Source organism: Topomyia yanbarensis, chromosome 2, assembly GCF_030247195.1.
Source record: "Topomyia yanbarensis strain Yona2022 chromosome 2, ASM3024719v1, whole genome shotgun sequence".
In the NCBI taxonomy this organism is placed as follows: domain Eukaryota; kingdom Metazoa; phylum Arthropoda; class Insecta; order Diptera; family Culicidae; genus Topomyia; species Topomyia yanbarensis.
In genome coordinates, this window is record NC_080671.1 from 184,312,184 (window position 1) to 184,331,808 (window position 19,625).

Below are 19,625 nucleotides of genomic sequence, written 5' to 3' on the forward strand. Positions count from 1 at the left end.
ACAGGGAATTTGCGGTAAAAGAATCTATTTTTGCTCTGACAGTCAGGCTGCCCTGAAAGCACTTAGTTCGGCAGATTCGAGATCGAAATTAGTAATCGCATGTCGAACTCAAATCGAAGAACTTAGCATTTCAAATGCTATCTACCTTCTATGGGTACCCGGTCATTCCGGAATTACTGGAAATGAATGGGCGGACGAATTGGCTAGAGCTGACGCTGCGACTGATTTCGTTGGTCCAGAACCAGTTCTACCACTGTCAATAAGTTGGATAAAGCACAAGATTCGCTCTTGGGCTGCATTCGAACATGCCAACCATTGGCGTAGCTTGCAAACTTGCGTTCAAACAAAGGCTTTTCTGCCGGATGTGAGTCCGAAAATGTCAAGAAATTTGTTGCATTTTTCCAAGCACAACTGCAGTATTCTGGTCAGGGCACTGACTGGACATTGCAAACTCAATTATCACATGGCTACTATTCAGCGCGCTGAGTATTATTCATGTGATCTTTGTGAATCCGATTACGGAACATCATATCATTTGATATGCAATTGCCCTGTATTAATGCAATTGCGCATCCGGATTTTTGGTTCTCCATACATAGATGAACCTATGTACAGAGAGCTAAAATTTAAGGATATGCTTTTGTTCCTAACCCAGTGTGGTAAAGAGCTATAGTTTTTTAGCCGTATTTGAATGACAATATCTTTTCGGGGGTGTTGTCGTTCTGTTATCTCAATATCCCCTCGGGGGTGTTGATATATCCGCTCACTGTTTGAGTAGAGGTTCCAAATACCTCCGGGGGTTGGAAGTTTTATTTCTGCTGTTGTAGCACCTGCAGATCGTTCAGCATCCCTCCGGGGTGCAGAATGCTCTGTTTTAATTGTTCTGTGTCGTTGTTTTCCTTACCCCTAATCTTACCATTTCCCCAATCCTTCCCATCAGGAAAATGATGAAAAGACGATTCTTGGCAAGGCACAAATCTCCGATCAACATGGGGAACGTGCCATTTGAGCCAGATGCTACTGATTCCTGATTCCTGAACGGCCAATTCGTGTTCATCCGAATGCCTTATCCATACGTTCTTGCCTTGCTACTCATCGAGCGACTGAATGAATTGCACGAGGAAGCTATGAAGTGAATAACGAATAAAATCTTCAGCAAACCATTCCTCACCAATTCACCATAGCGATGATCGTTTACAACTAGGGTGAATGTACCAATAGCCGCATACTTAAGGAAAACTTTAGCTGAAAAATCGATGAATAGACCTATGGGCAATGTTAATACATTAAACGAAAGCTTTCAATCCCTACTTCATAGGAAAAATATAAAGATGGTTAATTAGCACATTTATGTATTCAAAGCCGCTTGTACCACTATAGGAACACATGTACCAATGGTGGTGCAATCGCTAATTTCGGTTCCTATTGTTGCAAATCCCATTGATTTCTTATGGGACTTGCAACTATTGGTACATTAGATCAACTATAGGTGCAAGGGAGCCCAAAATTCAAAGAAAATCAATTTTTTCAATAGTTATTTGATCAAATTTTAAGGATAACAGCTTCATTGTCGCATAATTTTAGTGCGATGAATCGATAAAAAAAATATTTGTTGCTGGTTGGTACCTTAGTTAGGCGTATAACCCACTACTGCAACTATTGGTACACCTCAACTATAGGAGCACCTTAGTAGAAGCCATGTCTGGTGATAAAATTTGGCATGAGAGACAAAATTGTTTAGGATGAAGTTTTGATTTTAATCTGCACATAGTGTTATATCATAGTAATTCAATCTATTGCTGATGTTTTGCTGGTATCACAACGAAATCACTCAATCAGCACGGCTGTTAAAAAAATATTTTAAGAAGTAAAATGAACAGTTTGTAGTGGGTGTAATATTGATAATGCCAATATTTTTTTTGCTCTCCCATCGGGAGACTTGACCAGGAGTATTGCGAAAAAAAATCATGCAAATAAAAGTGTAAGAAAAAGGAGCTGTAATTATTTTTTTCCATATTGTCGAGATCCTTAGATACCAATAAAAATATAAAATGGTTGCATTTCATGAAGGATGATTTTTTGAATGCATTTCCTTTTAGGGATTAACTATATTGCATACATTACATGTGCACACGTCACGAATTCGACAATATGACTGCTAACTTAGTTAACTAGTACTATATAGATAGATTGATGTTTAAGGTGAGATTTTTTGTGACGTGGTTAACAGCAGGTACCAATGAATAGTAAATATCTGAAATTTTGTATCTTTCTTCAGCGTATTGCCACTTGGTTAAGTCTCCCCATAAAATGTTGGGTCATGTCTCCCCAACATTTCATCTTGCGTTCAATGTCATGCAAATTTTGGTAGCAGCTATTTCAATTTATGTTCTATAAAAAAAATTATTCGAATAAATACACAAAGTTTAATTAAAAAATATATCATTTAACGCAAACTTATTAATTACAGAATATTTTCCATTTCAAACTTTTAAAAGTGCCTTAAGGGATGGAAACAACTATAAAAGGATTTTTATGAATTTAAGCACCAAATAGAATACGTTATAGTCAATTGTAGATTCTTACGCTTGGTCAACTTAAGGTTATTTCTGTTTCATCTTCATAGTAGGTTATGACTTGTAGTACACTTGATCGATAAAGGAAAATATTGATATTTTTTAACTTCCATTTCTCAAATCAAATAGGCGCTTCTCAACAAGAGAAGATTGGAAGTTTTAAAAGAAAACGTTAGCCTTTAAAAACGTCCCTTTGAGGATTGATATGTCTTGACATATCAATCCCCTATTCCCCTAGACTCTAGTTTCTTCCGTGAATAAATTATGAACACTTTTTACATAGATTTTTGAATGAATATTGCCACATAAAAAAATGCTTTGACATTTTTTTAATCTTAAAAGTCTTATATTCCTCATATTAAAAACAGTTTTCACTTTCAGGTGCTTTAATCGAAGATAACATTTTAAAAAGTTCTCATAACTTTCAAATGAAAATAGTTTAGTGGTTGGTGTCATGAGCTCTAAAATATTTTTAAATGGGTCTAGAGATTACATTTGGGTTAAATAATAATAATTTAACTAAAAACGGTTTTTATAGAATATATCCAAAACTTTATTGATGTCATGTAAGATGAGAAATATATATTCCGATTTTTTTTTTGATTAATTGTACAACTTTATTGAGAATATGCTAGATTCTGCTGAAATTAAAATCATATTAGCTACTGTTTAAGCAAAAGAATAGTCTTTCATGGTACAAAAACTTATTATGCCAAGTAACAATTAAAATAGTACCCTAAAAGTGCAATATAAACCTTATGAGTATCTTTAAAAGTACGATAAAACCTCAGTTGTTACTAGGGTTAATTGGTTCAGTTTCGGTAAAAAGTTTATTTTTTGCTATATTTGCTTTCTGTACCATTGTATAATATTAGTACTGGTTCGAGTTACTAATTTAATCTGACGATGATTCGGCAAAGCTTGATTTAAATCGGAATGTATTGAATTGTCAAAACTTGTGAATGATCTCGATTACACTTCTATGAATACAGAATTTTTCGATTACCTCGACCATTATGGTTCACTGAAGTACCATTCATAACAGGAAATAGAGTGTTGATTTGATTTTCGCCCGCGAGACATCCTCATATGTACAAAAGTAATTGATTTGTTCTGCTTTGCCTTCGCAGCTTCCCGTTTCGACTCTGATCATTACTCAAAAAACATCATTAAGCAATCATTATGTCTACTAATGCTTATTGTGCTTTATAGCAATTTCAAACATATCTAGCAAGCATTTCTGTACAACTTCGGTTAAGAAACCGACCCTTCCAGCAATGAACAAACAATTTCCTAAGCGAAGAAAGGCTAGTGGCAATTATCACCGTATGCCGATCCGAATGATGCTTGAAAATGAACATCGCATGAATGGCCAAATTCAAAAAATAACGATGCGATCAAGCAGCGAAAAGCGCAGACATCAGATTCGTATTTTTTGGTTTGTTTATATTATTCATGTTCGGTGATTCGGTGCCCCCGTGTGGCGCATGGGCGAATAACACAACGAATGTCACATTGAAGATGAACGAATGAACTAGTTTGGTGAAGAATATTGCCGGCCACTGCAAACTCTATTATCACATGGCAACTATTCAGCACGCTGAGTCATTTGCATGTGATCTTTGTGAATCCGACTACGGAACCTCATATCGTCTGATATGCAACTACCCAGCAGTAGCACGATTGCGATTTAGAGCTTTCGGTCGTCCTTACATATTACCGTGTTTGGATGACTGAAACTGAAACTCAGAGACAAACTAAAGTTTCTTATCCAATGCGGTAAAAAGCTTTAGGTTTTCTTGCAGGCAATTTGAACTACTTGTGAGTTTAACTTAACTGCTGTTTGTTTTTGTGCTGTTATTTTTCTCACCCTTCCCACTACATACGAAGAACGTGCCATATATTCTGATTCCTGATTCTGATAATGAGAGATTAGTACTTTTGTCGCATCGTTCATTTCAAGACAAGAAATCGGAAAAATATAATGAGTGCTTTACTTTTCAATTATTGCAAACTAATTTGATAAAAAACGTTAATTCGATATTTAAATGGATCTGTGACATGGTGTTGTTGTATTGTTTGATTCAAGTGGAGGTCTCATAAAATCAGATGAATAGTGGAGCTATGATGAAATACGAAGCTAACTCAACTATTTTTTTCATAAATCGACTAGTACTCGAGTTATGCCGAATAAACAAACTGGAAATTAAATATTTTTATAGTAGGAACTTTTCAAATTCCGATAATCATAGCTTTCAACATAAAATTCATCTGTTCAAGATGAATTAAAAATTGATAATCTATTGCAAATTGTCAAGTTTTTTAAACAAACCCTTGGTCTTTTGTTTTAACATAGATACGTTCTTATACAAACAAGTATCAACATTGTTATTTATCACAACGATTACTGACAGTAGGATTGGCACACAATAGATGCAATAAACATAAATAAACCTATGATCGTAGATTGAATTCAATACAAACCCGTATATAACTTGGCACACTTCTGCCGTTCGGCTCTACAGGACAATGAGCAGGTTCTGCTACAATGACAATCAGGGCAGCAAAAGAACTTCCTCAACTGAACAAATACCTACATATGAATGCAAGCGCATTATCACATTCCACTCCATAAAAATTGACCAAATGGGTTTTCCAGGCCACAATTTTCCTCTACTGACGGCAGTCCTGTCAGGACGGGCTACTAAACTGGACAATGGAAAGTGCGATAAGCGAGTGATGGAAATTTATTGCCAGCAAGATGTGCCTTATTCGTGAATGCGGAAAACTTCTGCAAAAAGGTCTTTTTTTCAATTCTGCTAATTGCCCGTGACTTGGTGATTTGTTAATGCAACCCTTTCCCGACCAGTCAAAGGCTTGTTTTTTTCATTCCCATTTACATAATGGATTGTATAAAAAGTACAAACCGTGAAGGCGTCCATCAGATCGAAAAATGCACATTTATTGATGTTCTATAAGTAGATTAGCTGGTGACACTTGATCGCCTCTAATTTCCACCAAGGGGATCCCATAATTTGCGGTTATTTGTATCACATTCCAGTTGACCTCAGGCCTGTTGTTGACTTGGGTATTCGCTGAAAGTCTTAAGTAAATAAATAGGTCCCCAAGGACAATTAGCTCATTTTGATTTTATCGTTATTCTTTTTTTCCTGGTCATTTCCGACGCTTGCATGCTGGTTCGAAAGTAGCTGTCGAAGGGGGTTTGGAATGGAACCGAAGTGTGACGAAATGGCGAATAGTTTAACTGCTCCCTTCCTACGGCTGCTGACCCTTCGCTTATTTAGTTCGCATTCATTGCCTTCGAGTCATGTGTGCCGTGTCCCTTTTGATTTATATCAGGAACAAGTGTAGCATTATATCGTCGTAGGAATATTTATAGATATCGATGGGTCTGGATTTTGTATCGATTTGTAGCGTCTGGCGATATCCCAGACAGAGTTGATCCGACGGATGAAATTTTCAAACATTAATTTTTGTAGTTATTCAAAAACTCAGAAATTAGACTGGATAAATGGTATTTAGGGTATATAGTTGAACTCTGATGCATCTCAGCCTTTCTAATTAATAATGAATCTTGTAAATGTATGCATAAAACTAGTTTTGTGAGCAATTAAAGAACACGAATTACGAATGTGCAATGTATTTTTGGCGCTCAGTGCAGTTTTCGCTTATGTTAAAACATTAAGATCACACACAAAATTTTATACTGCATGAATTATATTACAGAAAAGAAAACTATATCTTTGGTTTGTAACTAATACATGTACTATTCATCAGGAACGGAACCAGTTTGTGAGGCAAGAATGGGTTTATGAAGAATATTACGCATTTCGTGAAATAATTCATATGTGTATAGTACGACCATGCACAAAAATTCATAATAAATCATGCAAGTGGAATCGATTGCCTGTGGCTGATGTAATGAATACGAATATCAAATCCTTATCGATGTATCAGGTACCAGTTCCTGATACAACTATATGGAGAGGCTTAGGGTAAAGTCACTCGAACTAATCTTGAATGCGAAAATAATTACGAATATCTAAATCCCAAATAATCTATTCTAAATATGTGAACGTATTCACGAATATGTGAAGTAGATTGTAATTAATATACATGGGAGAACCCGGGACTATTCGGACCTACCCACAGTAGTACGAAATCAAAAAAGCTGAACATTGACATTGACGACGAAACTATTAGTTATAGCCCTTCAATGTCCTCGGAAATGTTCCTCTATATTTTGAGCGCTTTAATATAATGGTGGCAAATTTTGATTTAAGGGGGTATATACTCAGATGAAAAGAATTTTATAAACCTTCCAAAAAGTTGGTTACTAACTACGTATATGGTGCTGAGACCTTCGGCGTTGCTGCATTTGTTTACCGGGTAGCTGCTATTCATTATGTGGCATATTTCTAGAATGGTCAGTGCTGTTGTGTGTTTTCAGAATTAGAGTTCTTGGAAGGTTGAATTAGGGTGATTGAAATTGCAGTTCTTAGTATCACGTTACCTTTGAAAAGCATGCGTGTCATGTCAAATACCGTTGAACTAATCGATCTGAAATTTCACAGTAACAACTTTGATTTAAACCATTATTGCTGATCCAAGGCAAAGAACAAATTAAATAATAACTCTCAAAACCCGTTAGGGAAAATTATCATTATTACTAGAACAATTTCTTTCAGTTCAGCGATTCGCGAAACATCATGTAAAAAAATGAAATTTTTTTCAGTTATGTAGTTGAAAAACAAAAAAAAATCAACGAATTCAGTATTTTTATTAAAAACATAACGTTTAATCTGAAGAAACGTCAATGAATATTGGAGAAGGGGCCCTGCTCAGCACGACGCAACATAGTGGCGATGCTGTCACAAGAGCGCTGACTGACTGACGTCCATCTTCCGGATATAATTCTAGATCCTGGTGGTCAACTGCTTCGTATCTTTGGCCCGCCAATTATTTTCTTGCGCTAGAGCACTCAATGGGACGGCACGGGGGCAAGTTGGTCGGGTTCCTCTATTTCGGCACGTTCGGTATCTTTTTCTGCTCAAGATACTCCAGCGTCTTTTTGGCGTAATGGGAGACGCCTTGTCCGGCCAGAAAAAGTACCTACTTCCCATCCGCATGATGCTCTTCTAAGAACGGCAGAAGAATTTTCTCAATACACTCCTCCTGGTACACTTGTTGATTGATGACCTGACCGCTCGGCTTGAACCACTGCTTCGAAATTTCTCTGTCCGATATGGCGATGTACAGCATAACTTTTTTTTCAAATTTATGCTTACATTTATATTTTACTTTAGGGGATGTGGCCGACTTGTCGCTGGAATAGTAGCTGTCATTTCCTGGAATGTGGGTCTTCGAGAGCGGAAAGTAACTTTCGTCGTCCAGCACGAACGACGTCCCGCGGTAATTCTTCGTCATCCACCGGCACAGCGATTTCACGATCGTTACCTTCTCGTCCGTTTACTCGGGGGATCGAATCTTTTTCCGACAGATGATATCCTCCATCTTGAGGGTTCGGTGAATCAAGGTATTGGGGCAGTGATATTTTCGGCCGGCGTCACGCAAACTCGTTCCTTGTTATCGAACCGCTTTTTCAACGCATCCTTAAGGTTTTAACCTTAAGGTCATTCGCCTCTTCTGGTTAGAAAAATCTCTTACGAAAAATTTCTAACACAGCAATTAGCTTAAAAAACATGCCCATGTCATCGGTTATATATTCAACATACAAAGTTAGTCGTTTCAGGTATACCGGTTGGGCTTAACTTCCCATCTAACTTTTAAGAAGGTTAAGTCGGTTTATTAGATTCAAATGGTTTTCGGATGGATTTATGGGTTTACTAGATTCAAATGGTCTTTGGATGAATTTTGGACTTAGCGTCAGCCCGGTGCATTGGTCAAGTGCCGTGGTTCTGAGACGAAGTAGAAACGCAAACACTTGGACTAATTATAGTTAGGTTTTGTGCCCTTCATGCATAAACCAATTTTCTCCTTAGGGAGTATCATAGCATTTGCTAGCATTCGCCTGCTTAGCTGAAAACAAGATTCGATTTCTGTAGGTCTTATCAACAAACAGAAGCTCTTCTCTTACGGGACATCGTAAGATTGAAGTCGTTTAGCATGTTCACAAGTAGTGTTCCCAATTTTAGACTTAGCGTCAGACCGGTGCATTGGAAAAGTGCCGTAGTTCTGAAAAGACGAAGTCGAAACGCAAACACCTGGACTAATTGCAAATGGTCACTGGCATTAAATTTTACATAAAAAGATAACACTGCATACGATTGAACCAAATGTCATACACCACAATTATTGGAGTCCTCAACTGAGGAGCTCGGTGCAAGAACAGCCCACTAAACTTCGATAAGAGCGTAAAATTTTTATAAAATACATAATAATTTAAATAGCAGACATGATACCGTTGAATAGATGTTGGGTCCTGAACTTTTCAGGAGCTGTTGTGCGCCGCATCGTTATGTACAAATCCTTAAATCCAAACATAATTAAATTCAAATAGATGAAGATTCTTAATGAACTTATTCAATAGATTTCGCGAACCGAATATTTTCTCGCATAACTGCACCCAAAACAAAAATCTCTTGCAATTATTGCAAGCGACAATCACTTGCAAATAATGTTAGCATCGCTTGCAATTTTGCAGTTAAAGCCGCTTGCAATTGTTGCAAGCATATAAAATCACTTCATCTCTCGCTATACGTACATACGTTTCTTCAACACACTGTCAAAGGATTACCACCACATTCACATGCCTATGCTGGTTGGTATAGCAACGCACGGCGAGTTTTTATTTTCCGTCTACTTTTTATTCATTCCTCACCAACATCATCAAACGCAGTTTTGTGGTTTATTCATTACACACGAGACGGCATCAAATTGTGTAAGAGTTTAAACGTCCTGTTCTTATGTGTAAGGACAGATCAGTGCTTATAGTTAGCGCTATGATGCGGAAAGGCCTGAGTTCAAATCTGGCTGCTTGTTTTACTTTTTTCATTAATCGTGAAATCATCTAAGTGTTTATATATGGCTTTTATCCACTTATTACTATCTGGTAGTATGGTTGGGTGGATAAAGCATTGATTAGCGATCTGTTTGTGCAGGATTCATTTTTCAATGCCAACAGTCTTTTTTTCTAACGCATATTGGTCACCAATACACATACATCGCTAATACATAGGCAAAATTCGGTTTTTCTGTTTCTTGCATTGCATGCAAGGAAGCTTCTTGCAATTTTCGCACATTACCAGAACGCTTGCAATTTTCGCTCGTATTTATTGCATTAATGTAAGCGAATCTTACCGGGTACGTTTTGGGTGTTCCATGGAAACGAGTGATAGTAATAACAACGTATATGGCATCCATATACCATTTGTATTGAACTGACATAAGTCAACATCTCAGCGGGCACAGAAATTATGGGCCCACTGACAGTTCAAATTGTTCTGCTCGTTTTGCTCGAAGCTCGATTTTCATTAGTCAGATACCGTACGGCATGACTCAATTTTTAGACATTTGTTGAAAAGCGAAAATATTGGACAGCTAATTGAAGAAATGTGTTGTTTGGACATGTCGGTGAATAACAAAAACTACACCATGGTGCACCAATAAATTAAACGAACTCGACTATCCCAAAATTGTGTCGAATGAAATCGATTTTGTTTATTGTGGATCGACCCTAACTCGACGTTTTAGATGTTGGCTTTGAAATCATGGCGGCGTAGCAGATACCTGGTAATAACCATCCCAATTCAGAGTAAAAACGGCCAAAATTCGTATAGGATTACTATTCTATCCTGCATACGGCTATGGTAAAATATTCCACGTCGTTCCAAATAATTGAAAATACTCGCTTGCTCATGTACATAAACAACAGATCAATTTAAAAAAATTCAGTATATGCATGTAGTTTTGACACAACCGAAATATGTTATATAGTATTGTTCAAGGCCTCCTATTTACAATTTCCAATTTTCACAAGCTAGTTACAGCTCACATCATTGTCGCCATTGCCGTAATTCGCGAGATGAAGATAATGCTATGAAGTATTGAGTGCCGGAATGTCCATATTCCCGGCACGTCTTGCTTGCACACATTCCACTCTCGACAGCATCGATCATTTAATTCTCTTCCCCATTGCCACTGCATTGGCATTTCTGTCGCCGATTCTTTTTATTTTTCCACACTTTTATTTGGTTCGGACGTCTCAATTGCACTCTTTCCACAATCAATTTTGTGTGTGTGTGTAACACCGATTCCCTCCCAATCATGTATAAAACATTATTGGCACCCTCATTATTTGTACAACGTCCAGTCCAGCAACGTTATCACGTCCAATCTCCAGTGGGTCGGGCAGAAGGGACATCTCGCGTTCGGTCCTAATGATGAGTTGAGATTGCGTTTTGGTATTCCAGCGACGTACATTTCTAGACCATAGTCCGTGTGGCCACCACTGTCCAGCATCGTTGAATCTATGGCCGTATCCCGTGAGAGGGATGAGGGCGTCTTGTTTTTATTCTACCTATCAAGTCTGGTTTTATTCGATTTACTCAATTTTCTTCAGCTCACAGGTAGCAGCCCCTGAATAATATGGACATGACACTGTCGAGTAAACGTACGTAGAGAAATCGTGTTAACGAGCTAGCTAGTAGCTAGATCGATAGTGGTAATTATGGTTACGTGTATCTGATGCTGTTGACAAATTGGTATTTACAGGAGAAAAGTTTATTTACTTTTGGTTATGTTGTAAGGAAATGGTTGAAGTCAGAATCAGTTTCACGTTTTACAATGATAAGATTTCCTGCATTTTTTGCTCGGTATTCATTTGCTTCAAATCGTATCTTTCAGTTTGAATGGCTCTCCTCAAATATTGTTTACTCTGGCTGAAAAGTCAGACTAATATCGAATGACTGACTGAAAAATAATAGCACTTGGGCAATTAAATGCATAGACCTGGAGTGACGAGGAGTTTCCACTTAGGTAAGCAAGTTTCTGAACCCAATCTACTACACGCGCCAGTCTGTAGACGCCGACGTCATTTTGTCACCTTACTTGAGGAGGCATCGAACTTGGGAAAAATGGTCCTACAGGTATACATTTATCACCGATTCGAATGCAATCCAAGCGTCGCTGGATATAGCTCGATTTCAACCTCATGGTGTGTGTGGCTGTTCGACGCTTGACGACGATTTTTGTCAATGACGGGCCCCTTTTTACCTTTCTATGATAGTAAAAGGCAACGGAATCGAGTTAATATTGGAATATCTCGACAACACCAACTTTGAGATTAAATATGTTATATTTCTCCTTAGTGGTGAACAGTATTGGTACAAACTATTTTTTCTCCACTAAGGAGAAAATTGTTTAATACCATCTTTGCGCGTGAAGAGCACAAATCCTACGATTATATTAGTTATGGAACTTGCGTTTCGATTTCGACTCATCGAATTCGACAACGTGCAACCTAAAATTCGAAATTTTAACTTAGTGACAGTACTAAGCTTGCGCCGGATTGACGCTAGCTCCAAAAAACAGGGAAACAATTTGTGTTCCAGAGCAAACCCCTAGCAAGCGTGATTTCCCGCAAGAAAATGAGCAACAGTGGAATTGCAGAAGCATTATCCCGACAATCGATTCCTTTGAAATTTTAAAAAATAATTTGAAATGCAATGTTTTTGTATTATGCGAAACATGGCTAACTTCAGAAAATTTCTATTTCTATTCTATTTCTATTCTATTTAATAGTCTTCAAGCGAAAACTACATATCAAGAAGACTGGCAACTCTGTCCAGATTCTGGAGACAGTAAAAGCAACACCTCTTCCGGCTAAAGGCAGTATTTTCCATAGTGATGCACGCACACATATTTACTTTTACCTTGAGCTTCCTACCTTCGTGAGATAGAGGCGTTGTCACCTCTGTCACTTCTAATTTGTATGGGTGAAGGAAAGAGATGACAGTCTTCTTGATATGTAGTTTTCGCCTTAACTTACACGATTTTAATATGAGTCACTTGGATCGAGAAGAATCTTACGGAGGAGTACATTTGCGGGGTTCAAAAAGTGCTATTTTTTCAATGGAATCGACCTCCCCTCGGTATCAGGTATTGAGGTAGTCGCTAGTCAAATTAGAATTGAAGGCAAAGACTGTTGCATTGCTTCCAACTACATTTCCGCTAGAGCCTTGTGATATCGCTCTCTACACCGAGGCTAGCTTGAGGAAATTTTAACTCCCGGGGTACGGCAGAAGGTTGCCTTCATGACGACAATCGGTCTACGTCACTCCACGAGCTTTGCGATAACTTCAATATGACCATTTTGAACCAGTATGAAATGACAAGAATTAGTGCCCCCAGCGCGTCCGGGCGCCTTGCACTTGTCCCTTTGTTCGACATTACTACGGGTAGTTTGCAAGTGGAAGGTAGTCCCTGATCCCTACGGTAGCGAACTTCTACCAATCGTAATTACTATTGCTAACGGTTCAGAGCCACCGAACACAATCAATATTTTGTAAGACCCCACACGAAATATTGATTAGAAGAGCCAGGCTTCCGCGATATCTAACCAAATCGAGATCACACAATAAATTCCTCCGGATGTTTTGGCTAGCTGAACACCCCGATTCCATCTCAGACTAAATGCGTACCGGACGCGAAATCACGTGGACGGTCTCCCAACCCATGGTGGGACAATGAGTGCACAGACGTGTACATAAAGAAGGCCGCTGCGTATAAGACTTTCCGGAACAACGGATTACCCGCTAGCTATCGACGATAGGTAAAATTAGAAATACGAATGAAGAGTTTGATGAAAGCCAAGAAACGTAGTTACTGGCGCCGGCTCGTCGATGGACTAATGAGAGAAACATAAATGAGCACTCTTTGAGGTGCGGCCTGGCGTATGCGAAACCGAAATGAAATAAATCCTCAGGGTCAAATAGAATAAAATTCAACTTGTTGAAAAATCTGCCAGACTCTGCCAAGAGACGTTTGTTGAATTTTTAAAAAGTTTCACGAGGGTAACATTGTTCCACATTCATCGCCATCCAAAAACCAGGAAAACCAGCTTCCGACCGATTGCAATGCTATTATGTATTAGGAAGTTGTTCGAGAAAATAATCTTGTTTCGCCTCGACAATCGGGTCGAAGCAAATTGCTTACTGTCAAATACACAATTTGGCTTCCGCAAAGGCAAAGGGACGAATGATTGCCTTAAATTACTCTCAACAGAAATTCAAATAGAACGAAGACGAAAAGGAGAAAACAGAAAAGAATGGAAACACTAGAAAGTGCAAGCTTAGTTGAAAGTTAGTAGTTCATTGCGAAATGTTAATGACAAGTTGGCATCTCCACTCTCCCTATCAGACACGTTTCCATAATTGGGTTAAATCACAAATTGCAAACGGCATGTTTATTATGCGTAATAAATATAATAAACACAACGACAAGGGCTCTTGATCCATCAGCTGCGCATTAGAAGAATAGATGGGGGAAGAGCAAAGACTGATTACCATATGAGCGGTTTTGACACATCTTTAGTTCGCTTGCCACACAAAAAACTTTTTGTGGAATTCGACAGCTTCATCTTATGTCAATTCAAGGAATTTCCCAAATGAAATTTTGTGTAGAATTAGACTTAAACATTGGTACACAATCGGGAATAGCGAATCAGAAAAGGAGACTATATGTCAGTGATTCACTCAATACAAAATGGATATAAGCTATGATGCAAAACCATAAGGTCCGTCCAGGTTAAGTCTTCGGTACGGAGCAATACATAGAGACTCCTAGCATGTTGTTAGTCGCCTTTTACGACATGGGAGCAGGTTCCCAGTCGTGCTATTTTTGTCTGAAATAGTGCAAAAAGATTTTAGCCCGTCGGACACCACACGGCCAGAATGGAAACACTAGAAAGTGCATTGTATATTAATTAGCCATTATTTAAATAATGGGATTTTACCAAACATTTCAGAACTTTCTGAAACAATGGTTCTAAAATTCGTACAATATGTTTTATTCATTTACTTTATTTAAATAATTTTCTTTTAAATTTCATGGTATATAAACATTTTTTGGTTTATTCATTTGAGCGTTTAAATCCTTTCGTTTATTTTATTCATTTTGAATATATGACTAATTTGAAATATATTTCATCCAAATTATTAAATTGACATAATTTAATTTTATAACTGTTTTAAAATCGCTTAGCCTTTTATTTTATTAATTGAATTTAATTTATTCTGTTTATTTTTTCTTATTTTTATTCATTTTATTTTATTTTATTTTATTTTATTTCAATTCTATTTTTATTTTGTTTATTTGATTTTATTAATTTATTTTATTAATTTCATTTATTCTCATAAAATGGCGGAATTTGTTCGTGATAAATAGCCATTTGTAATTCAAATGAGTAAAAACTGAAAAATTATCTCGAAAACTCAACGTAAAGGTTAGATATTTCTTACATAGAATGTGTATGCAAACTTTCAAACAAATCGGTTAAGTAGTTTTTGAATGGCAGTAAACACCGCACATCGTGTTTATGCCAGAGACGTTCTATAAAAGGCTTCGTCACCGAGTTTGTCGATATTTTTGCATAGAAAATTTATAGAATGTTATTGAAATGATACATTATAATGTACAAACGTTTTGATCAATTTGCTTCTCCTAAATTTCTAAAAAATCGCGAAAAAGTGTGTTTTTTTCACGCTGAAGCCTTTATTCCTCCCTAAAATCATTGTATTAGTCTACAGTTACTTAAAATTTTTCAGTATGTCAGCAAAACAAAAGTGATCTATTAGGACGATAGAGTAGCAGAATCAAGAAGCTTCGCTCCGACCAAGTGGCTATTGTCGTACTAGACCGAACAGTCGTGATATGGAACATATACTTAAGGTGAGCATGAAGCTTAGGATTAAGAAAATCACATTTATTCAATTTCATCATATCAGGCATTCAGCACTAATAACCATTAACGTATTGGCCCAGCCGAAAAAAATCATTTTGAATAACAAACTTAAACACGAGGTGTGTGTGACACGGTGAGATCCCCGTGTACAAAAACGATGAGAAAATTGAGGAACCGGTAGAGCAGCGAGTACTTGCCATTTGACCATTCAAAAATCTTGTCGTAACTCGGAGAAGTAGATTACGTTACGGAAAATACTTGCAGAATCCCTTCCAAAATATTCACAAATATATTTTTGTGGTGAGAATGCGAGTGAGCCGACCAATGTCTTTATACCTCACCCCTTCCATACAAAACACATGGCGGTACCATTACACAAACGACTCTTCGCACATAGGGTAATTTCGGGAGAGATGCCGCACTTTCTATATCTCGTATATAGGGTCTTTTTTATATGGTAATATGATATTGTGAGTTTGGAATAGTTATTACTAGAGTTTGCATGACATTGAACGCAATAACTAATATTGGGGAGACTTGACCAAGTGGCAATTAGCTGAAGAAAGATGCAAAATTCCTGATATTTATTATGCTTTGGTATCTACTTTTAATGTTAATCAAGCTATAAAAAAATCCCAACTTTAATATCAGTCTTTATATTTCAGTATTAATAAACAAAGTTAGCAACAGTAGGACTGATTTCGTGACGTGTGAACACGCAATGCAACCAGTACAGTTAATCCTTAAAAAGAAATGCATTAAAAAAATCGAAATTTATCGAATGCAACCGTTTTATATTTTTACTGCTACCTAAGGACCCCGACAATATGGAAAAATATAATTACAGTATGTTTTATGTCATTATTTTTTGTTATGATTTTTCAAAATTCTCTTGGTCAAGTTTCCCCAAGCCTTGGTCAAGTCTTGACCAAAAAAAAACGATCACAGAAAAACTTTTGTAGCTTGTCAAAAATTCTGCAAAAAATCATGAAGATGCACAATAACTTTGCACATTAAATCTCAATAACTCTTGAGGGATTGAAGGCTTTTTTAGAGATTTATACAGTTTTAGCTGAAAACCTGGTCAAGTCTCCCCATGTTCCCCTATGGGCGTCCAGTTGAATCACGGAGTGCCGAAAATTTTTCAGTACCACATTAAAATTTCGTTTATTTAAAGTGTTTGATTTTTTGGTAAATTAATCAGTTGAATAGCTGGGACCTTTCAGAAGGCATACTGATCACGAGCACGGTCTTCCACAATTTTAGAGGAAATTGTCGCCATGCGGCATCTCTCCCATACAATTATTTATCTATATATTTAAACGGGCGATATGTATCTAAGTATTAGTTACTTCGGTTTATACTTTAAAGATTCAGGCACTAATTTTCGTGAACGCATTGATTTGTGGTGATGAATATTGGGATAAAAATGAAAAATTTCAACGAATTAATGTTTTTTTTAAAAATGAATCCTTCGAGATCGAACATAAGTTATATACATTCATTGTTGAGAGAAACAACCAAAAACTGCTTCTAAGGAACCCCTACCAACACATAGATATATATCTCTCGTACAAACATATAAATAAAAAGTACCCTTAATTAATTTACCCCAACTTAACCGTTACACAAGGTTGGACAAGAAAAATATTTTTAAAATGTTGAATAAAAAAATGTTTTTGGAAATTGTAGTACCACCTTAAGAAAAATGAAGGTGCTAGCCGATTTATAGGTGTAATCAAACTTCATGAAACTCAGCTGAAGACCCCTAATCACAAAAACATCAACGAAAACTAAAGAATACTTTTGTTCACCATTTTTCAGAGTGTGACCACGGTGCGGCGTCCCGCACATGCGGCATCTCTACCGCAATGTAGAGGTGTGCGCCGATGCATTTTTAATCGGCGGCGGCGTAAGCGACATTTTTGGCCGGCGGCGGCGGCGTTGGCGGCGTCACGCCGTTGGACCCTATCGGCGGCGGCGCGCCGGCGTTTGTCGGCGTGACGAATATTGACGCTTATGCAACTAAAAAAAATTCTTGACAGTACAATTCCTTTCCCAAAATTTCGGTTTTTATTATAACAGACTTCACAGCCCATACAAACAAACGTTACAACTTAAAGAAAATCTAAAAAAATCATCGCCCACGATGTACTAGCGACATCTATTGAACACATTGCACAAAATGTAATTCTCGCAACCATATCAATTTTTTTTCAACTGAAGCTCCAATAGTGCCCACCCTGCTTGCCAAATGCAAGATAATAAATGAAAGGTGGAACTATTTTTACAGTTGTAAAATTTGAAGAACGAAATAGAAAAATTGTCGATGTCGCATACTACGACTTCGCATGAAATAACGATTGCAATGGACAAATTTGAAGAATGCAGAGTAACGACTGTATTTCAATGACTCATAATAATTATTTATTGTTCTATATCTGGGAAATTAAGCAATGGTAAAACAGTTTTTGTTTTGTTTGAGAAAATTAACTTTTAATGATCGTGTAAGGACACCTTTCAAGGTAGACACATTACTTCATTTTCCAGGCTGGTGTTTACTTTTACTTCTTGTAAGTACAAAATCCCCACGATGATAAGGAATACGATTCCCTGGCACTACATTTTCTTACAACGTACGATCTGCTTCTATCTTGAGTGTAAAGTATGCTCGATGTGCTGGAATCATACAGATCTACACACTGACGAAACCTAAATATACAGTTGCTATCAATCATAATCATTCCACGACTTGACGTGTTAGCTCTAGGGGCAGATCACTTGCGATGCATTTTTAAAAATCAGCGAAATTAAATGCATTTATTTCCATCAAAATAGAAATTCATAATGTATTTTGCGTTGCGTGCAATGTTTTTGCGTTGCATGCAATGTGGTTTGCGTTGCGTGTAAGACGTCAAAACCCTACACAAAAACTAGCCCTATATTTAACAAAACGTCGAACAAAGTGGATCAGCGTAGGACGTTTGTTAAACAATTTTTTCTGCGAGGGAGTGCCAAGCTGATGCAAAAATGGAAATTTAATTGCATTTTTTCTAATTTGATGCAAATTTGTTATACATTCTTAGAGTGATCTGCCCCTAGTGTTAGCTCCTGTTAGGTTGAAACAAATCACTAAACAAGTCTGATTGAAAATGGTCTGAGCGTATCTCTAGTTTTCGTAGCACCTGTACCCCGCTGATTTCTCCAGCAGTTCCGGAGACCAACAAATTCTAATCCATTGCATACATTCGATACACCGAATCAATTAAATTACTAACATCCTGTTATGTGCTTACTCACTGATCCACAGTGGGACGAGCCCGGACTTAAGTCCATATAGGGTTAACGTGCCCTTATTCATCTCATTAGTCACGATGTCACACTATTTCGCTGAAAACTCGGCTTACAATTCTTGGATTGCGCTTAAATAGGAGCCAACATCTTTGCTTCGGTCATAAGAAGCAGATCAATAAAAAATCTGCCTTGAAAAAAGTGAAATACTCGCATTAGAGCGAAGCGAAAAGTCGAGTACAACGCACCCTTATTCATCCTACCATTTGAAATAATGCGTTGAATAGAGATAGCAGACACTGCTCTAACTAATGTGTTCAAATGGGTGGGATGAATAGGGGTGCTAAGATGAATTAGGGCGCAGTAACCCTATGAAGGTTATGCGATATTCTCACTAGTATTTCTCATATCAGCTGAGCCATCACAGACATTTTCGCGAGATTTTAGGTGATTTGAATGCAAAATGAATTTTTGACAGCTTTTTGAAGGGCATAACTCAAGTGTTTTTTGCATTATTTGACCATAGGAACTACATACGGTTATTCTCGTTTTTCAAAGAAACGGTTGATTTTATGAATTGTATTATTTCACCAAAATTATCCGTGTGATAAAATTACATCGTAAAATCGCCAAAAATAAGTCACTAGTTGGTTAAGTTAGTGTTTAGCTAACTGTTTGTCATGATTTTTTTTATTGAATTCGAACTTCTAAAGCGATAACAACAACGACGCCCGTGAATGCCCGCGATCACACTATGCTCATTCGAAAGCTTTTCATTTTCTCTTTAAAATCAGCCTATGCTAGTTTTGCGAAAA